Source organism: Epinephelus lanceolatus, chromosome 3 (assembly GCF_041903045.1).
Source record: "Epinephelus lanceolatus isolate andai-2023 chromosome 3, ASM4190304v1, whole genome shotgun sequence".
NCBI lineage: Eukaryota > Metazoa > Chordata > Actinopteri > Perciformes > Serranidae > Epinephelus > Epinephelus lanceolatus.
Genome location: NC_135736.1, coordinates 5,740,997 through 5,761,167, shown reverse-complemented (window position 1 = coordinate 5,761,167; position 20,171 = coordinate 5,740,997).

Here is a 20,171-nt window from a genome sequence, read left to right as displayed (position 1 = left end):
CCCCCACCCCTGAAACCCAGTGCAGGGATCTACAAAATCACAACCTCTTTACATTTCTGCAAGGGTTGAGGCTGTGGCATCAAAAGAGTAGTTGGAAATGAAGTTGGATCTACATCACGGACAGACAACAGGGAAGTGCCATATATGGAAATTTCAAAGAGGAAATGAAGGACAAAGCAGTGCAGTATTAGTTCCCTCGCTCCGTGCCCTTTCAGTGCTGCCGCCTCTCTGCTGCTGGTATTAATCACCGTTCTTCACAGCCCTGCCCTCATGCCTCTATCCTCAACCACTGTATTCAACTTGACCTTTTCCTTCTCTTGGCTGCTTCCACTCAGAACCCAGGAGCCTTTTGATATGTGGGAACATTTTCTCTGACCAGACATCTTGCACCCATGGTTACACAGTGGAGGAGAGGATGGGGGGGGGAGCGGTGGTGGGGGTGGGTGGGTGAGACATAAAGTGTGAGAGAGACAAAAAAAAGAGAGTGAGACAGGAAACAAGGGTGAAAAACAGAGAGATGGACAAAAAAAATAATTTGTTTAAAGACAAATCAGTGTCAGATATATAAGCTTGAATTTAAATTGCTCTTTTTAAAAATTATATTAGGTTATGGTCTCAAAAATTAAGATAATGAAATATTAATATAGATTAAATTTATATTAATGTATGTAATACAAATTTCCCTTCCTCAAGAGTTGCTATCTTTCATCACATGTCAAAAAAAAAAATTTTTTTCTCCATTTGCTGGTGAAAGAGAGATACACAGATAAAGGGAGGGTTGAAAACCAAAAGCACAGAGAGATCACCAGTGAGAAAATAAAGCATTAGATCTTTTTAAATACACATTACTGTGAGAGATGGCGAGAAAAATTAGATTTGATTCAGTGGGAGATTTTAAAATTACACTTGAATTTCATTCTGAGTAAAAGAGCTGCAGAGAGATAAGAGAGGTGGATGAAGCATTAACGGCAAATTAGCAGGAGTGGACCGGAGTGAAATTAGATTTGATTCTGAGGCTGAGGGGGAAAAATTGGAATTATCCCTCAGATCTGTGGAAAGTCTTGGGTATGGAAGAGCAAAAGGTGGAAAAGGGAAAGAAAAAAGGAGGGGGTGGGGGGTAAGACTGAGAAGGAATTTTGTAAAGGGAGACGGAGAAAAGCTGTTCTGCTTTGGCACCGGCTCTGTTGAATGAGCCGTCCTCTCCATCCAACGCTCTGCTCACCTCTCCAGCCCTCCTCCCTGTCCCCTCAGTGTGTTAAAGACCCCATAAATAACTCAGTCCCATCCACACACACAAAAGACAACAGGACGCTCTCCTGCTGCTGTTTCATTTCAATGATCTCTGGTCTGTGCGGCTGTATGGAGTCAGTTAGAGGCTGAAAAACATCATTAAAAACCAATAGCTTCCTTTTGATGCACACTCCATCCTCCGCCTCCCACATTGTTGTGTGTTAATCATGTTAAACAACACAGTGTTTGGCTACAGCACGTTCCCCATAGGCCCAGAACAGGTGGCCATTAATGGGGGTCAGGCTCATTTAGGGATCAAAAGCTTGTTAAGTGCAATTTTAGTGTGTGTGTGTGTTGTTGAGGAACATGAAAACGGCATGAGTGTGGAGAAAATGACAGTAATAAATATCACAGACACAAGTGCACAAAAAACTAAGATGGACACACACAAACAAATGCATGAATGCATTCATACACATGTAAACACACACACAACTGAATGCTCTGCCTGTACAAAAGCCAAGTGGTGGAGCGGAGAGTGGCTGAGGGGCCAGAGAGGGAGGGCTGTCTGCAGATTCATAACTTAGAGGCCTTGTGCAAGTCTACACATCCCAGAGAGAGAGAGAGAGAGAGAGAGAGAAGAGGCCAATCTGGCAGTGAGAGACAGCAGCACATATTCAGAATGTGTGCGCACACACACACACACATACATACACACACACACACACACACACACACACACACACACACACACACACACACACACACGTGTGCACACTTAACCGGCTCAGATAAGCGTGCATGTGCTTGTGAGAGCACACACGGGATTGAGCATTCAGAGGCACACACACACACACAAGGAGAGAGGGTGGCGTGGGACCAGGAGGTCTTGGCTGTGTCTGCTCCACGTGTCTGAGCTGTCCTTGGGTTTCCGGCTCGCTCAGAGAGCCTGCTGATTTATGAGACAGATCACTGTGCTTGTGTGTGAGTTTGTGTTGTGTGTGTGTTTCAGGTTGTTTGAGGGAACGAGAGTGTATAAGATGAATATACTATAATGCAAAACGAATAAACAGCAAAGCAGGGGTGGAGTTCGCAATTATCGCAATTTATGTTTTTTGACTCCAACATAACAATATATTGTTAGCATGTTAAAGGGGCTGTGATAAATACAGATCCTACTGTGCTGATTACATTTAAAAAGTCAACTTTTTCTCCTCAAACTTGGTGGAGCATATGGTGGAGCTTTCTTCATGACAGCTTTCCTTAAAATTAGATTTAAAAAAAAACACCTTTCAGTATTGCAATATATCCCAATACATTGAATGATAACCCCTGTGTCATGATATGCATTGTATCGGCAGATTCTTGCCAATACACAGCCTTACAGCAAAGAAGTGTGAAGTCAGCAGTGAGGGCTGCTGCTTTCAAGAGCAGTGGAAGGTGAAATATTTTTCACTGAAAAATGAAACTGTTGCATTTGTCCTATTTCTACATGATTAAAAAAAAGAAAAAAAACAAACCCTATGATGTAAGAAGCAGCTGCCCCCAGGTATTTTCACATGATCTAATCTGGCACCCATTCAAAAAAGTTTGGACACCCCTGGCTTTCAGTATCCTTATAGTCTTTTCATACACGTGGTTGTTAACATTCTGGGATGCCGTGCCAACTTCTGCCCGTTACATGCATTGCCTCCTTTCAAAATACAATTCCATTTTCAGAGAAAATAAACATTTTGCATAGAGTCTCTTTCAAAATAAATTCACTACATCGGTACAACACTGAAAATTGATGTTTTTCTTCTTCAGCAACAAAAGCATGCAGTTACATCTAGCCAACACACATGTGGTTGGGTTTGAGACCAAAGCACGTGGTTAGCTTTAGTAAAAACGAACAGGATTTGGCTTTACATTCATATGGGAAGTGGACCAGCCTCTTGGGTGAAAGTGGGTGGTTGTTGGAACCATTTACCACCACTCCCACCCACCCTGCTTGGACTTTTGCCCCCTTAACTTACATTGTTGTCCCGCCGTGTTTCTCCCTGATGCCCCCAACGGCGACCGGCTGCCTATCATGCTGACGTGAAAGGACGGCTTTTCATGTTGGATCATGTCCAGGATTTTTTGGGCGGGCCTGAAATCATGGCTGATGATGCACTGAAGCCATCCTTATAATAACTTTTCAGCCACTATATAAAAGTTACTACAGACATGAGAGTGCATAGCTTTAGTGCCAGTTGAGTCACCCACTGTGTATCAGCGGTGAGTCAGCTACATTCAGAGAGCTCTCTTGGCTCTATCAGTCTAATAATTACATGAAGAAACATCTGTGTGAGGTACCATGATGTTTAACAAACACAAACAACATAGCTGGTGGAGACTGTAAGCTGTTGAAGGGATTTGTGGAGTTTGATAGTTGCAGCGGTGACTGTTAATAGTTAGCTTCCACTTATTAGCTGCTGAATGGTAGCAGAGCAAGCGGCCACCACCCACCAGTTTTCCCAGCTGATCCTGGCTGCAGGACTCCACTCAGTCTGGACTCGAGATGGTTTATTGGTTGATGCTGTTTGACAGGCAGGTAGAAGACTCAGTTATCTGTGAGTGTGGCTGTGCTGTAAGTAAATGGTCTGAACTCAGATCAGTTTTCTCTGACAGAGATGAAAGTTTAGTTTTAATCTCCAACTCCGTGAGAGGACACGAGTTCAAACCTCCAGACTAACATGTTGCAGATTAAGAAAGAGGTCAGTCTTTATTTCTCTGCTTCTTGACAGTTAGATGGATAAGTTAGAGTTTACCATGATGAACCTGGGTACAGTTGTCTCTAGTTGTCTCAGATTAGTTATTTGTGGTGTCAAAGTTTTTGAGAGCATAAATAGAGAGTTGTTGAGCTTTTCAAATGATGATCAGTCAGTGTGTGCTTGTAAATCACCCCTTAAACCTGTCAAACACTGCTGGTGGAATGACACTCTGTAAGTGTGTAGAAATTATTTTTAGTTGTAGAAAATTGTCTAAATGAAATTATTATAGAACCTGTCACCTTGATTCTACTCCCTGATACATGAATTAGCCTCGCTGGATTAGTTTAAAGATAAAAAAAAACATAGAAAAGATAATGATCACACTTGACGATAAAATGTCATTAATTTTTGTCGACAAAAACGTTTAGAATTTTTTTGACTAAAACTATGAAGGATAAAAATGACTTAAATGTGACTAAAATGAATAAGCATTTGTGTCTCAAGAGCTGTCAAAATTAACACTGGCTGTTAGAGGATCAGACAAACAACAGATTAGTCAAATTATCTAAACCACTTTATTTGGAGGTTAACCAAAATGTTTGTAATTATCCCTCATTGCACAGAAAAACTGTGCATACAAGTACCGAGGGTAAAGATTTAGTCTAAACTGTGATGGATATTCACAGCAGAAAATTTAGGTAATCATTTCACCATTAACCTTCAATACAGTTAAGTTTGACTAACCTGGGACTTCTTTCAGGTGATGTTGTCTCATTTCCAGATCTCAGCAACTTCACTTGGTTAGCATAATGTTCTTATTTCAATATGAAATGAGGGCCAACACTACAAAAACAAGACCCAAGTGGTAATGAAGCGGAATCATCCTTTAAGAGAGAGAGGGAGACGTAAAAGAGGCTTTGTTACAAAACACCATTCATTTACTAAGAAAAGGCCGTTATTTATCATCTTGTGCCTCGGCTTGGACAAGTCAAAATGTCTGCTGTGAGGCCTGTCGTTAATATCTTATGAGTACAGAGTTTAACACAGCTTGTAACCTAAATTTGACAGTGAGATTTATTATCATATAACTGAACTATTCTGTTAGATTTTATAACACTCATGTTTCTCCTATCAGTTGGGAATTACTGTTTCATATATACAATAAAAAGAATTTAAACAGCAAATTAGGCCTCTACTCTACATTGCAGAAAACACATTCTGGCAAAGCTTTGACTTTGAAGCAGCTTTTTAGTGTACTGAATCTATCCCAAATGGCCTGCACGCCCAGAAGGGTTGGACAGGCTAGGCGGTACTTTACATGCATGTTAATTTGTGTGCTGTGGATTTCTCTTTGATATACTACTATTTCTCATGTGCAGCATGTGTCAGTGGAAATCTTTCTCTAATTTGCATACAGTATCATTAAAATATTTTTTTCTGCTTTGCATACAGGATCATTAAAATGAGCAACTATTTGCACAAGAGTGTAATGTGCGGTGTGTGCATGCAAATAAGATGTGTGTTTGGGAATGTGCGTGAGATTATATGTGTACGGAACCATATGTTTGTTAGGATTTTTCCACAAGGGGTTTGCATCTGCATTCAGGTCTCTCTCTCTCTGTCTCTCTGTCTCTCTCTCACACACACACACACACACACACACACACAAACACACAGAAGCCTATAGAGGGAGAAATGGGGGGAGACGAGAGAGGGAGAGGAGCAGTGAAGCGTGAATTATGGATTTTGAAGGATTTCCCATTGCTGCAGGAGTGTGGATATACTGAGAGAGAGAGGGAGAGAGAGAGGGGTTAATCCAGAGAATGAAGAAAAAAAACAGAAAAGAAAGAGAAAGACATAGACGGTGGGGAAGTGGAAAGTAAGCAAATGTCCATGCAGGTTGAAAAACACCTGGAAGGGAAAAAAAGCGATCCTGTGTATTTGCTTTAGGGAGCTCTGGGGCCAGGTGAGCGTGAGCAGGGAGGTGAGGGCAGGCATGCCTGACCAGTTCAACACCTCTTTTTCCACAACTTGGACTTTCTCTTGCGCTGCCTCTCTCTGTCTTTTCCCCTCAGGCCACTGTGTGAAACGAAGCAGAGTCAGATGGTGAATGCTTAACCATGTGTGGCAGCGGATCAAAACATTTTTCTGGTGGAAGCGCTTTAACACAGGCAGTAAAACTCTGGATAGCTGATAACCTCCACACACACACACACACACACACACACACACACACACACCCAGCTGAGGTGTTACCGCTTACAGATAAGATTTAGTGGAGTATGTTAACTGCCAATCTAAACACATTCCACTCTTCTCTGTTGTTCTCATCTCCATCACTTTTTTTAATTTCTACTTTCCTGCAACTGCACCTTCCAAAATCTCTCCCTCGTACACACACACACACACACACACACCCACGCACACACCCACACACGTGTCTCTCTTTATGGTCACACTCAAGGCCTGGCAATACATCAGGGTGTCACTGCTGCTCGATCCCAGCAGTTTATTCCCTAGATATGCACACACACACACACACACACACACACACACACACACACATTCACATAGACCCATGAGGATTCTTTATGTCCTTAACAGCTGTCTGCAGAGTTTCTGCATATTTTAGTAACTGTCACTGCTGTTTTTTTTTTTACAGGAATTTGCAGAAAAGGTGAAATGGCCGATTTGAAGTTTGAAGGTTGATGAGGACCAACTCGCTGACTGGAGGAAGACTTATGGCTCATTTATGCTCAAAGTTAGATATGTATGAGGACACGGACAGAGCCTTCTGTCCATAGCCTGCACGAAAACAAAATGACATGATGAAGTTAATGACAAAATGAAACACCAAAAGCAGGCTGAAACTCAAAACACTGTTAATCAGCAGCTACAAATAATGGCCTCCTGTCAGTGGTGTCAACAGAACCAAAATTATGAAACAAATACAAAAAAATTACCAAGACGAAACTTAAAGAGACCAGTCCACAGAGCTATATAATTTTGTGTAAGATGATCAAACACAAAGTCTACAATTCCGAAATGAAATAACAAGAGGAAGAAAACAGATCACCCAAACAATGATCGCATAAGATAAGCAGTCACTTGGTTGTAAATTTGTCCAAAATCAGCCAAACAACCCACAATTAATTGCTTTGAGTTCATGTCTGGGTTAATGGCAAATGAGGCAAAATGGACAAAATATACTGCAGGACTAAATAATAAACCTATTGTTTATGTACAGGAAGTAACCAGAACATTGTAAATTAGGCACAATAAACAAAATAACTGATATTCCTTTTCAAATAATATCTAAAGAATGAAATAATGAGACACTTAAAGGGGCAAAAAGCGAAATCGTTTCACCGCTAGGTTTGCTGTTGTGCACTGCCTGTAGACCAAAACAAAGTGTGTCGTGAGCCACTCCTCCCTCTACCTCTGCTTTCCACCCCCCACTCGCCTCATCTAGCAGTTAGCGATGTCTCGGTCTCTGCTGTGTTTAGCTATTCCCCTGCCTACTTCAGTGATGATGGTACCTGTAACAAATGTAATATATTTGCTGAGATGGAGGCGAGGCTCAGTGACTAGAGGAGCTGGTAGAAGCGCTCCATAGCTGTAAGTTACTCCAGTAGCCGGTGGCAGCCGACTCGGCTAGTGCTAACACCGGGAGCTAACGCTAACGTTCCTCCTCTTCTCCGTGAGTGAGAGTGATGTTTTAGCCTAGTGGGCAGCTGGCTCGCGGGCTGCCCACTAGGCTAAAACATCGCTTCAGGTTGAAGTGGCTCCAGACATTAACCCATCCTGGTGTTTCCTCCGCAGCCTCCACTTCACCCAGCTACACTCAGCTGCCCGATAAACCCGCTGCTTCTTCCCACTTTAACCTGAAGCGAAGTTCTGCTACATCTGTTTGCAAAATACACTTCTGTTTCCACAGGAAATGTACATTGGTACAACACCGGAAATTGACGTTTTTTTTTTTTTTCTTCAACAGCAAATTCACATGGTTACGTTTAGCCAACACAAACACGTAGTTGGATTTAGCAAGAAAGAACAGGGTTTGGCTTTATAACCATACGGGAAGCGAACTGCACATGCAGTCTGTTCATTCATGATTTACAATCACTGGCTCATCAAGTGTGTGACTACCAGCTGATTAGTAATCAGAGCTGGGCAGTATGTTAAAATTTTTGCAACAAGCCACCGTCAGCCTAACAACCAACGATTGTTGATATATTTGCACAGGTGCACCCAGATTCACCTGGGGGATATGGTCAAGCAACGAGTTTGTGACTTTCTACAAGCTGTCTTAGCTTTTGAATTAAAAAACAAAAAAATAAACCCACAAAATGTCAAAAAAAAGGAATTATTTTTAAGGCTGTCTTCCTTTTTAGACAGAAAAATAGAACGGTACACCTTATGAGTTCAAGTTTATCTCCTTCACTGAAATAAGACTAGCTTTACTGCCTTGTTAACTTATAAAATAAAACATAATTCACACTGACAGTAACAAAAGGAACCTCACCAAAATGGTCTTGGATACTATTTCCACTGTTCCAACTATCACCAGCTCTGGTTCAGCTGAAATAAACCCTTCATTCACATGCTATTTTTTACCCGCCCCCTCTCTGCTGTTGGCTGGCCTCTTTTTGCTGCTGTGTTAACGTTAGCCAAGTAGTCTTGCATAGCCAGACCTATCTCCACACTTTGTCTTAGCACTGTGCAAGCTGCCCACTAATCAGTGGCTCTAAATTGCTCTTCAGAGACAGACCATGAAATTATCAAAATAAAATAACAAAAATCACAACTGAAATGCTGTCAGGAGCAAGAGGTGGTGTTATAACAGGTGGTGTTATAACCCTAACCCTAAAGCTGCGCAAAGAACATGAAGATGTTCACTAATCAAAAAAATGTCAAGAAAGTAAGAGGCCTGAAAGTCAGAGCTCTAAAATACTTACTGGAAGGTTACCTGGTTCAGTGCCCACCTTAACACATTATGACGCCTGGCCTAATGAAGGAGATAACAATGCACTCTCTGCTGTTACAAGCCCAAAACTCTGTTTTCTCTGTCTACACCTTATATGGAGTTTTACAAAAGGACCATTTCGAGTGACCTAAAACACAGTTTCCATGTAAACAAAAGGCCAGAACAGATAGAAAAGGCCACACTCTTAAATATACCTGACCATGTGGACAAGGCCCGGAGTCTCATTTATAAAACAATTGCATGAATCCATACCAAAAATGTATGTACGAAAAAAGCCAAAAAGGCTTGTGTCCAAAAATATTCAACTATTTCTAGAATCAGGCTTCCAACTCACCATCAGCATCACCAATTTTCTGTCCCTAAAATGTTCATAAGCATGGGTCAAAGTTTCTCCCATCAAGTCTGTTTCATAGATTACAACTTTTGCATGGGAAGTGGCGTGTGCCTCTTTCAGGCCTCGTTTTGTGTGTATGCAATTTGCAGTTTTTGGTCTTGTCTTGGACTTACAGCACTGTTACTGGGTCTTGTCTCAGTTTTTTTAGACAAAGATGACTCATCATCACTAAACTGCCTGTCAAGAAAGCAGTGTTGAGGTTTATTTCCCCTCCTAAGTGTGTTTGTATTTGTTTGTTCATAGAAAACACACATAAAAATAACCTCCGCAATATCTTTTGATTATTTTATGAAGACATTTCTCAGGGTTCACTCATACATACGTACAGTATATGTCAAGGCTGTAGCCATGGAGTCAACATTGGAGGCGACCAGGGGCGTCACTAGGAGTTGAAAACATCCACGGCTGTAGCCCTGAAGTGGGAAAAAGTTCTTACCCCGGAGTCCAGGGGTTTCTCCCCTAGGAACGTGATTTTAACGTATTTTGACAAAGAATGAACACTCGTCTTCTATTACTGGGTTGCCCAAATTGTTGGAAACCCAAAAGTCTGGGGGACTTTGAGAACGACTTTGCAAACACGGTCACTGATCACGAAGAATATAGTGATGTTGCACATCAAATTAAACAGCAGAACCTGGGCTACAACGCTACTGTAGAATAGCAATGTAAAAAAAACAAACGTTTTTTTGTTGTTGTTTTCAGTTTCAGTTATATATTGAGGGGGACATTTTGGGCATATCTGAACACTGGGGGGGGGGGCGTGTCCCCCTCAATGTATATGGTAACTACTGCCCTGGTATATGTATCATTGCAATAAAAGAGGTGAATAAAGCACAATCTTCCTTGGTTTTCTGTGGGTGTTTTTATGAGAATGTGGATCTTTCAGATCAATTTGGGGAGTATCTGTGGTTTGCATGCTTTACATTTTATTGCAAGTGTGTCATGCGGTGTGAGACTCACACTGGTCTGGCTTTGGTTGTGACTAAGTCTCAATCCCTCAAAGTCTTGGTCTTGTCTCTGCCCTGCTTCATTCTTGGTCTCAGTTTAGGATGTCATGACAACAACAGTGCTCAGTGTAGAAGCATTCACGATAAATGATCAGTCTCTGACTGGACTTAAGGTTCTGGATTGTCTGACAGCTGCCTGCATTGCTTGATTGATAATCCAGTTTTTCTATGCATGAATTCAGACAACTTACACATATTTATACCCAGCAGCTGTAATGGTGCAAAGATATACAGGAAGCCTTACATATTGTTTTTCAGCAGTGGTACAATTGTTGGAATGTGGCTTGATTTGCCACAGTGTGTGTCACTGCCTAGAAACTGTTAGCAGACAGGAAATTGAGCCTGTAAAAATATATTCCTCCAGTGAATGGCACCGCATTTATGTCACCATGAGCAGGTGCTGTGTCATTCTGCCAAATGTACTTTAATTATGACAGCACACAATACACACACACACACACACACACACACACACACACTGAGGCAGAAACGCACAGTGTTTGCTCTGTTAACAAAGCTGAACTGACAAAGTGTGTCACTGTTTCCCACAACTGATCCAATGTCACTAAGTACACACACACACACACACATGCACACAAGCACGCACGCACGCACGTACACACACACACACACACACACACACACTGAACATATACTCAGTGGCTTATGTTGTTTGTCCCGTGTAATGACCACCTCAGGGGAGATATGACTAAACTGTCTCTGACCTTGTGACAATTTGTCCCGGGGACATTTAGTTCCTCTCAATGTCTTTTACTTCCACCTGTGAATGGACAACTAAATGTTCAGCAACCCTCTGTCTTTTAAAGAAAGAAACCAAAAGAACCAAATGAAACAAATATTGACCTTGACCAGGGTTTACTGATGAAAAACAAACAAAAAATAAACAACATACACATAGACATATAAACACCTCCAAACAGTTGAACTTTCAGCTGCTTCCTGTTATGAAACAGATGCTGATGGAGTTTTTCATTGCTATTCTGTTTCAACATCTTTGGTTCGTTTTACTCCCTGTCAGCTACCAAGGAAACTATAAGTCAGTGATGGCATTTACATTTGCATTGGTGAAAGACTTTAGTGCCACTTCTACTGAAGTTACAGTTTTTCTCAATTGTTTACACACAAATACTGGTACTTGAGACACAATGACCACAACATGTAGCTCATGCACCAACCCCCTGAACCAATTCTGCTAAACTACAAGCACAATTCCTGCTTTACACTCAAATTGCAGTTGTAAAACACATTTTTTTCAAAACACTACACACAATTCTCTGCGTTTGGCACAATTTTCATGAAGAAAAGCTCTTGTTTTCACAAGGAACACACTGTCATTCAAAATTCTAAAGTTAATTGCCCTACTATGCACACTGACTCATCACATGGGCAAACACCTGTCACACAGTTTTACAATTAGCAATCAGAGCTTTAGCATAAAAGGGCAACAGGTGAGCTTTTCTGTTTTGGAGCAATGGATGCCAACATTGGAAACAGACGCAGAGCCAGAACCAGAGGAGTGAGAGTAAGAGGAGGAGGACGGGGAGGACGAGGACGAGGAAGACCAAGGACCGTAATCTCTGATGAGATCCGAGCCACTTTTTCTGCCTGGAGATGGAAAGTGTATGACCGAAATCCACAAACGCGTATACCCCTTCTCCAAGCTATGGAAGACGCATGTGGAGATATAGCAGTTGATGCTTTTCATGGCTGGATTCGCCATGCTAGGCGATATTTCCCCCGCTGCTTGGCCAGGGAAAACATTGCTTGTGATGTGGATGAGGTGCTGTGGCCAGGCCGAAACAGAAGAGAGGATGCAGCATAGTTTGTTTGTTTTTTACTGTAACTGTATACAGTAAATTCTTCTGTTGTTTTGTATGTAGACCACTGTATGTGCAACTTTGTGTTGGTTGGAATGTACACTGTGTACATTGTTTTTGTGGGAAAAATAAAATATATTTGTTACCGTGTATTTGTGTGTTCTGAGTATAAAAACAATATTCTAAAATATTTTACAACACACTTATGTACGTACTGTCTGTAGTAAGTGTAACAATGAACAAAAAAAAGGCCGAAGTCATTATGATGAATGGAGAAGAAGTGTTTTCCATTCATCATAGTGTTTTACATTGAGCACATCAGTGTTCAACTGGTTCTTATAAATGTCTATTCATATGATGGTTTGTGTGTGTCATTTGAAAACAAAATACCATTTTGAGAAGAAATAACATTGTTTTGAATGTAAAGTTTAATTTTGCAGGAGAATTGAGGGGTTTTGCCCATTGTGTGTGTGTGTTTTTTGATTTGTGTGTAGAGTTCTGAGAGTATGAGGCATGCTTTCAGAAAATGTGTGTAAACAATCGAGAAAAACTGTAATAGACAGCGGGCGTGGCAAGTCCCACTGTAACCCATCATATCTTTGTTATTTCACCTTTGACTAAAAAAATGCTTCCACAAAAAAAAAACACACATTATGTTACTTGTTTTCCTTATTAGCCTCCGAACAGATCATAGCTCTGTCCAGCAGCTACTACATTCAAACATTCCAACAGGAAATACAAAGGGACCCATTTACAATGGTACAGTAATGTTTAAGTTTGAAACGATCTATAGACCGAATCACAGCAATGTTGCACTAACAACAACAATCACTTCCGGGTAGACAACTGGCAAATGATTTAAATTGCGGAGATATGTCAAATCGGCAAAATTATTAATTTCTATTGTCATTTTATCTTTAACATTTACAGATGCTGGGATTCACAGGACCACAGATGATTTATCATTTGGTAAAATCTAAACTGTAGATTTAAAGGCCTTTTCCTCTGCATGCTCTTTGTTCTCCAAACAAAGAGAGCTAGGTGGCACCCATCTCCACAGGAGGTCTCACCTCACACCTCAGTGAGACTCAAGTCCCAAAACTTGATTGGACAGAACTTTTTCAGTGACATGTGACTCTGTGATGTCACAGGTTTTCTGTAGATCTGCTCCCTTCCAACAGATTCCTTCCTCTTCTCTGCTCCAACCGTGGAGCAGGGTCCTCTTTACTCCAGCTGCTTCAGCAGCTAACATCTCTTCCCGTTTGGGCCTGGACAGCAGAGGCCCGAACCCCTGCTCCATAGCCCAAACCACTAAAGGGAGGGCAACTGATCACAGACTCTCTGGCAAACACAAGGTTTGCAAACCAGCTTTCCAGCAACAAGGAACTAAGTGAGTCAGCACCCAGCGTCTAACTCTGCAAGGACCCCGAGCGACCAGCTTCCTCAGATCAGAACCTTTGGAACAATATCGAATATTCTGGCTGTACTATTGTTGTCTGTGAGATCAGTATGTTATATGAACATTATTCCTTAGTCTCTGTGACATATTAGGATGATTTTACGACTATTTGCTTTAGATTTCTTACATATAGCTCCTTTAATTAAGTCACATTATTTAACATAATTAATAATTATTAATAATAATTATTAATTATTTCCGATAGCCAATTTAACCCCAACATATTTGATACCTCCGTGTGAAGCCTAGTGTGTTGACCCCATCATATTTGGTGCCACCGTGTGAGGTAAATATATGTTGATTCCCAGCATATTTGGTGCCATCGTGTGAGGCAAAATATATGTTGATTCCCAACACAGATATACAGTTAAAACTGTGGTTTTACCTATTTGACATTTCTGCTGTGATTATTTTAGGGAGTTTGTTGCTTAGATGTCATCTTTGATAAATGAAATCTACTGACACAGAGGCTAAACAATGTAATGTATTTTAGCAACCAGAAAAAAAAAAAAAAAAATCAGTGTATCAGTAGATCAGCAACGCCAGTGTTCTACTGAGTAAAATTAGTATTTTTGTCAGTTGAGTCTGGTGGCTGTCTAAGGCTGAAAACACACTGGTGCCTCTCTGGTGGGGTGCGTCATGTGACGCTTATCAAGTGCCGCCCCTAGCACACACCGGATGTGTCATGCTGCAGCTCGTTAACAGAAGACCACCAGAGTTATTACTTCTTTAACTGAAAGACTTGTTCCTCTTCCACCTCTGCATTTGCTTAAACCATGTGTGCACATCCTTAAAAAAAGTTGATTGCTCACCTTTGTGCCAATTTCCTGTGTTATGATGTCGGGCAGTATCTTTTTGGCCTTGGTCTTTATAATGCCGGGACTGTGAGTTGTTTATTTCTTGACCAAGTGGGGGAAAGTGCATTTAATTCTGGGGATAGCGAGGCTAGAAATAGGACAGTGGCGTGAAGTGCTGCAGGGCAGCACGTCCAGGTGCGCCAACACGCTTCTAGCCAACACCAGTGTGGGGTTGTACGTTGAAAATAATAGGGGTGTATTTTGCCTTAGTGGTGAGGTAAAGCAGTGAAAATATTCTAAATGTAGTGTACGCTTAAACTGATGTAGAGTTTTTTGGTGACTAATCTAATCAATTAAAAGCGCTGTATGTAAGAATGTGGCCAAAACCGTTACTGCACTCAAATTCAAAATACTGCTGTGAGTCGTGTCCGCCCCCCCTCCCCTACAGATTCGAGGTTGCTGGACAGCGGCACGCTGGAGACTGATTTGTTTGCCCACGGGCGGCCGCGTCGCCGCGTCCTTGATCTTCGGTTTTCCAGCGGACCGTTCGAGCAAGTCCAGCTTCTCTGCTGCTAACACTGCTGCCTGGATACAGCTGAGGAGACTGCTAATGCTATGTACTGGGACACTGCTAATGCTGCTTGCCATGCTGCTGTAGCTCAGTCGTAACTGTAACTGATGCTGAGACTCTACTGACTGCATGACTGGTAGACGGCGGTGGGTGGCGCAACAGGCCAAAACACAAATTCAAAACATAAACATGATTTGCGGGCCGTAAAAAAAATTTTAAACGCAAATATTCTGGCTGTACTATTGTTGTCGGTGAGATCAGTATGTTATATGAACATTATTCCTTAGTCTCTGTGACATATTAGGAGGATTTTACGACTATTTGCTTTAGATTTCTTACATATAGCTCCTTTAAGGCAGCGTTTGCACAGTGCCATTTGACTTAATGTACATCAGTGAGGGTTTTCTACCCGTAAGTTATTGTAAATAAACATTGTGATTTGACATTTGACATTTGCGCATACTGTATGTGTAATTCTTGTATTTTACTCTCGGGAAACAATCTGAAATGGGGTACAGTATGTTTAAAATGTTGTGGTCATTTTCTCTTTGAATGGAGTGCGTGCCCGAGCCTGAATTATGGAATGAAGCTGTTGAAAGAGATAAAAAATCAAGAGACTGTGTCTGTTTATAGTGTGCTGTTTTAAACTAGTACGCATTAAAAGTGTTTAGGAAACCCACTTTAACCCATGGGAGTTTCTGACAGTTGTAACGTATTTTGTAGCTATGGAGAAAATAAATTCCTGTCAAGCTGAAAATGTCACTTGGTGTCTTTGGTGCAGAATCCTCATAAACTGATTGGCACTGTTCTACATTTCTCTTTCAACATGGTAAATTTGGTTTGATTTTCAACAGAAGCAAAAAGACAATGCTTCAAATGTAGCTAAATACGAGACAAAACATCTAAAAGAAACTGAATGTAAAAACAGTTTCTTTCAAAGACAGAATGTAGATATATGGGAGGAAAACATAAACATCCATATAATTAAAGAGTTGACAGCAAAAAACAATCACCAGGGCAGAAGGGCTGAACAGATGTCAAGTTTACACCAGATCATGTGTTAGAGTGAAAGCAATCACTGTTAGAAATTCAAGTTAAAAGGTGACATGTGAAAGGATAAAAAATTCTAAGCCAAACTATGGGATGGAATAACAGCAACAAAAACCTTTATATAACAGAAACATGACAGAAAACAGTTGTACAGATGGTGTAGAGTACACCACCTGTGCTGTTTTCTGTCACACACCAAACCATCACAGACTCATGAGTCCTTGAAGTGAACAGAGCTTGTTTGTGTGCATGTGTGTTTGTGTGTGTGTATTGTGTAGCAGGTAGAATGCTCATTGGAGCGATCAGAGAGGGAGCACAGGTCTAGATCAAACTGGCCTGAGGCAACGTTAAACCGCACTGAGCAGAGTCATGGGCTGCAGCCTCCATACTGGATGAGTCCCCAGCTCAACTGTGGCTCTCCAGAGAAGAGTGTGTGGTGTGTGTTGGTGCCAGAGTGTGTGTGTGTGTCTGTATGTGTGTAGTGTAGCAGAATAATAATCATAGTCCCTTAGATACACTTCAAACTCAGCCAGACGTGACATCTCGAAACCACAGAGAAAAGTGTGTGTGCGTCTGACTGTGTGTGTGTGTGTGTGGGGGGACATGATGGGGAAGCTGGAGCGGATTGTGAGTGGCGTTCAACGTCTCTCTGTCAGAGCCCCTGGGAGAGACAGACTGTACTCACAGCTGGGGAAAACATCGGTGTGCGTGTCTGTGTGTGTGTGTGTAGGTGTGTGTGTGTGTGTGCATACACCCGTGTGTGTGATTCACTATGTCTTCCCTCCGTCCTCTCTGCTTTGTTTACTTCTCTCGCTGGACCAACACATCATCCACAGAGCTGGAGCCACATAACTCTGCTGGTCGGAGTCCACAGCAAGTCAACACTGACTGTTATATAAAGCTCATGTGCAGCAGGTTCTTATCTCATCAATGTGCCATGATAAAAGTTTTATCACATAGCTGCACCATGCCTCATCCTGATGTTGTGAACAAACCTGCTGACGACACATTGTTGGTTGGAGGTGTAAAGGTGAACCGTGTGGTGGGAATTCAGAGACAGGAAGACACAGCAGTGTGTTTATTAATGAACATACCCAAATAAACTCTAATAAGATACTTCACTTTCTGCAGTTGTTTTTTGTTGTCTTGTGGTTGTTTTGTGTCTCTTTGTAGTCCTTATGCACCTTTTTGTGGTTTTGTGTGTCTTTTTGTCCATTTTGTGTCCCATTGTGGTTGCTTTGTGCCTCTTTGAAGTCATTTGGGTGTCTTTGAGGTAATTATGTGTCTTTTGGGTCATTTTTCATTTGAGTCTCTTCCCAGTCAATTCATGCTAATTTATCACATATGACATGGCATTTCATATGTGAAATATTAGTGTGTGGATCTTTCACCTGTGATAAATATGATACCGGCACATGTGAAAAAACACACATGCAACAGTAACCCCTGTGTGTAAATACTTAGTAACAACTAGTCCCTTCATACTAACTTGATTGTCTGCATTTTAATTTAATGATGTTTACAGTAAATGTGCACTTTTGTTATTACTTACTCCAAGAAACAGGTATGCACAACTGGTACTGTGCATGCTGCTTCAGTAGATATAGTCTATAGATCCCTTTCCTTCTTTCCTTCTTTCTTTTTTTCTTTCTTTCTTACTTTTTGACTTTATGTAAACACAACTGTGCTCAGTGACAGTGAGACTTCTGGCCAAAGGACAGTCCTCTTACTCACTGTAGCACTACACAAATAAACACACTGTGCGTGCACAGTGGGAAATCACACTCAAACACATAAACATACCCTCCATATTGTGGTCCATGCAGAATCACACGTGTGCTCTCACACACTTCAAGTGTCTCTCAAACAACAGTGTGAAAGGAGTCCTCTTTCACTGTTCTTTCATTCTCTAAACAATATTTCTTTCTCTCGTCCTTCCATCCCTTCATCATTTTAGGTGATGACTCAGAGGAGTGGTGAGTCACAGCATCCTCCAGGTCTAAGACACACACACGCACACACACACACACAACCAACCTTTAACACTCTTCCTTCCTTTTACTGGAAGCAAGTTCCCCTTTTCAGTCAGAGAGATATTTTTGTTTTCCCTCCTTGTGCTCCCCTGGACTCTCCTGGGTGCTGTGTATGTTTGTGTGTGTGTGTGTGTTTGTGTGTGTGTGTGTGTGTGTGTGTGTGTGTGTGTGTTAATTAAAGTTGGGAGGAGAGCTTTGGATGAAGGAGGGAGCTGCCAAAGGCTGCTGCATTAAGTAAGCAGACACACAGTCACATGCAGACAGTACATGTACACACATGGGTACGCACACACACACACACACACACACACACACACACACACACACACACACACACACACACACACATGCATGCAAGCACATTGCACATATTATTTTAAATACTGTAAAAGTATAATTTACTGCAGTATATTGTCTTTATATTTTTTTCATATTTATGGACATTCTACATTAAATAAATAGATTAAACATTAAGGATTACTCATCTATGTCAGGTCTGTCCCTGCTTTTTCCCCTCTGTCTCATTTTTTAAGAGTCGGACTTGATAAAAAAAAAGATGTAATAAGTTCCAGCCTTTGGTTTGAAGCATTTTTAACATTTTCTGGCAGTGCTGCCAGACTAAAGGTATAAACTTCAACTCTGTCTGAGTTTAGTCCACCACAGTTGAGTGGTTGTCTTGTAGCCAGCACGGTAAACACTCACACTAGTGCAGCAGCTGTTCTGCTGCAAGAGAGATGACTTTTCAGAAAACTTCAGCCTTAACATTTTTCCAGCATGGAAACTCCATCCTGCAGTATCTGGCTTCATGTTTTTATTAAGGCATGAAAAAAATAAAACTGCACCTGTTGGAAAAAACATGAAGCAACCCTGCTGCCAGAGTTAAATGAACAGCAGACAATCAGCCCACACTCCCTCGAGAAGCTATTGGTTTGACCACAGACCTCAAAAATGTTGGGGGTAATCATAATGTGTAAACCATTTGAATCAAATACACCACAGCAAACAGCCAGATATCACAGACATGCTGAGGGATCTTAACCTCCAAATAAATCTTACAGGGAGCAGTCATGTTGCGTGATCTCAACACAGAAAACTTTCACTGCAAGTCTGCTAATTTACATAATTTTACTCGAGAGCTCACATGTTCACAACCCTTAAGATCTTGGCAGAAGCCTCAGTGAAAGCAATTTTGAGAATGCCATAAATCTGAAATTTGACCAGTTTTTTTCTTAATTCCTGAAAGGATACTGAAGATAGATGGTTCTCATCCTACACCAAAAAATTCCCCTTCTCAAGTGTCTCCCCTCTGCTCTCACTCTCTTATTTCCATCTCGCCCTGCAGGCTTTCAGCCATTTGTTTCAAACTGGTGCTTCATGTAGTTGGAGTACAGGTCCGAAAGAGCACAATTATGCATTCAAACCCTGTAAAGAGTGGGAGACGGTGTGTGTGTGTACGGTGAGCCACTCTGCTTTCAGTGAGAAAAAGAAGGAGAGGGGTAGAGAGGGGGGTTTTGCCATGTAAATCCCTCCTACTGCTTTATCTGCCTCCTCTCATATCGTCCATAGCAACACGGATATGGGCCGTAATGAGGTGGACACACAGGTTAACAGCACTGAGCTGTCTCAATGAGAGTAGTTGACACGATCATGTGCATGCACACACACACACACACATGCACACACACACACACACACACACACACACACACACACACAAACAGCAATGTCTTATCAGAGAGAAATCAAGGAGGTGTATGTGTTAGTTTAAAGCCATAAACAGGCGGCAGTAGGACAGGGTGATTCAGCTGATAAACCTTGTTGGACTGCTGGCAGTGTGAGACTTTAAACACCTACACACACAACACACACACACACACACACACACACACACACACTCTCTCCCTCTCTTTTATTTGACAGTGCTGGGCTTATTTCGATTTATGAGTGTATTAGCGCCATTACCCGAACACGTGTCACAGACGCTTCTTTACTCAGGAGGCGGAGGGTCACGTTTGACTGCACTTACACATCACGCATACACAGACACACACACACACACACACACACACA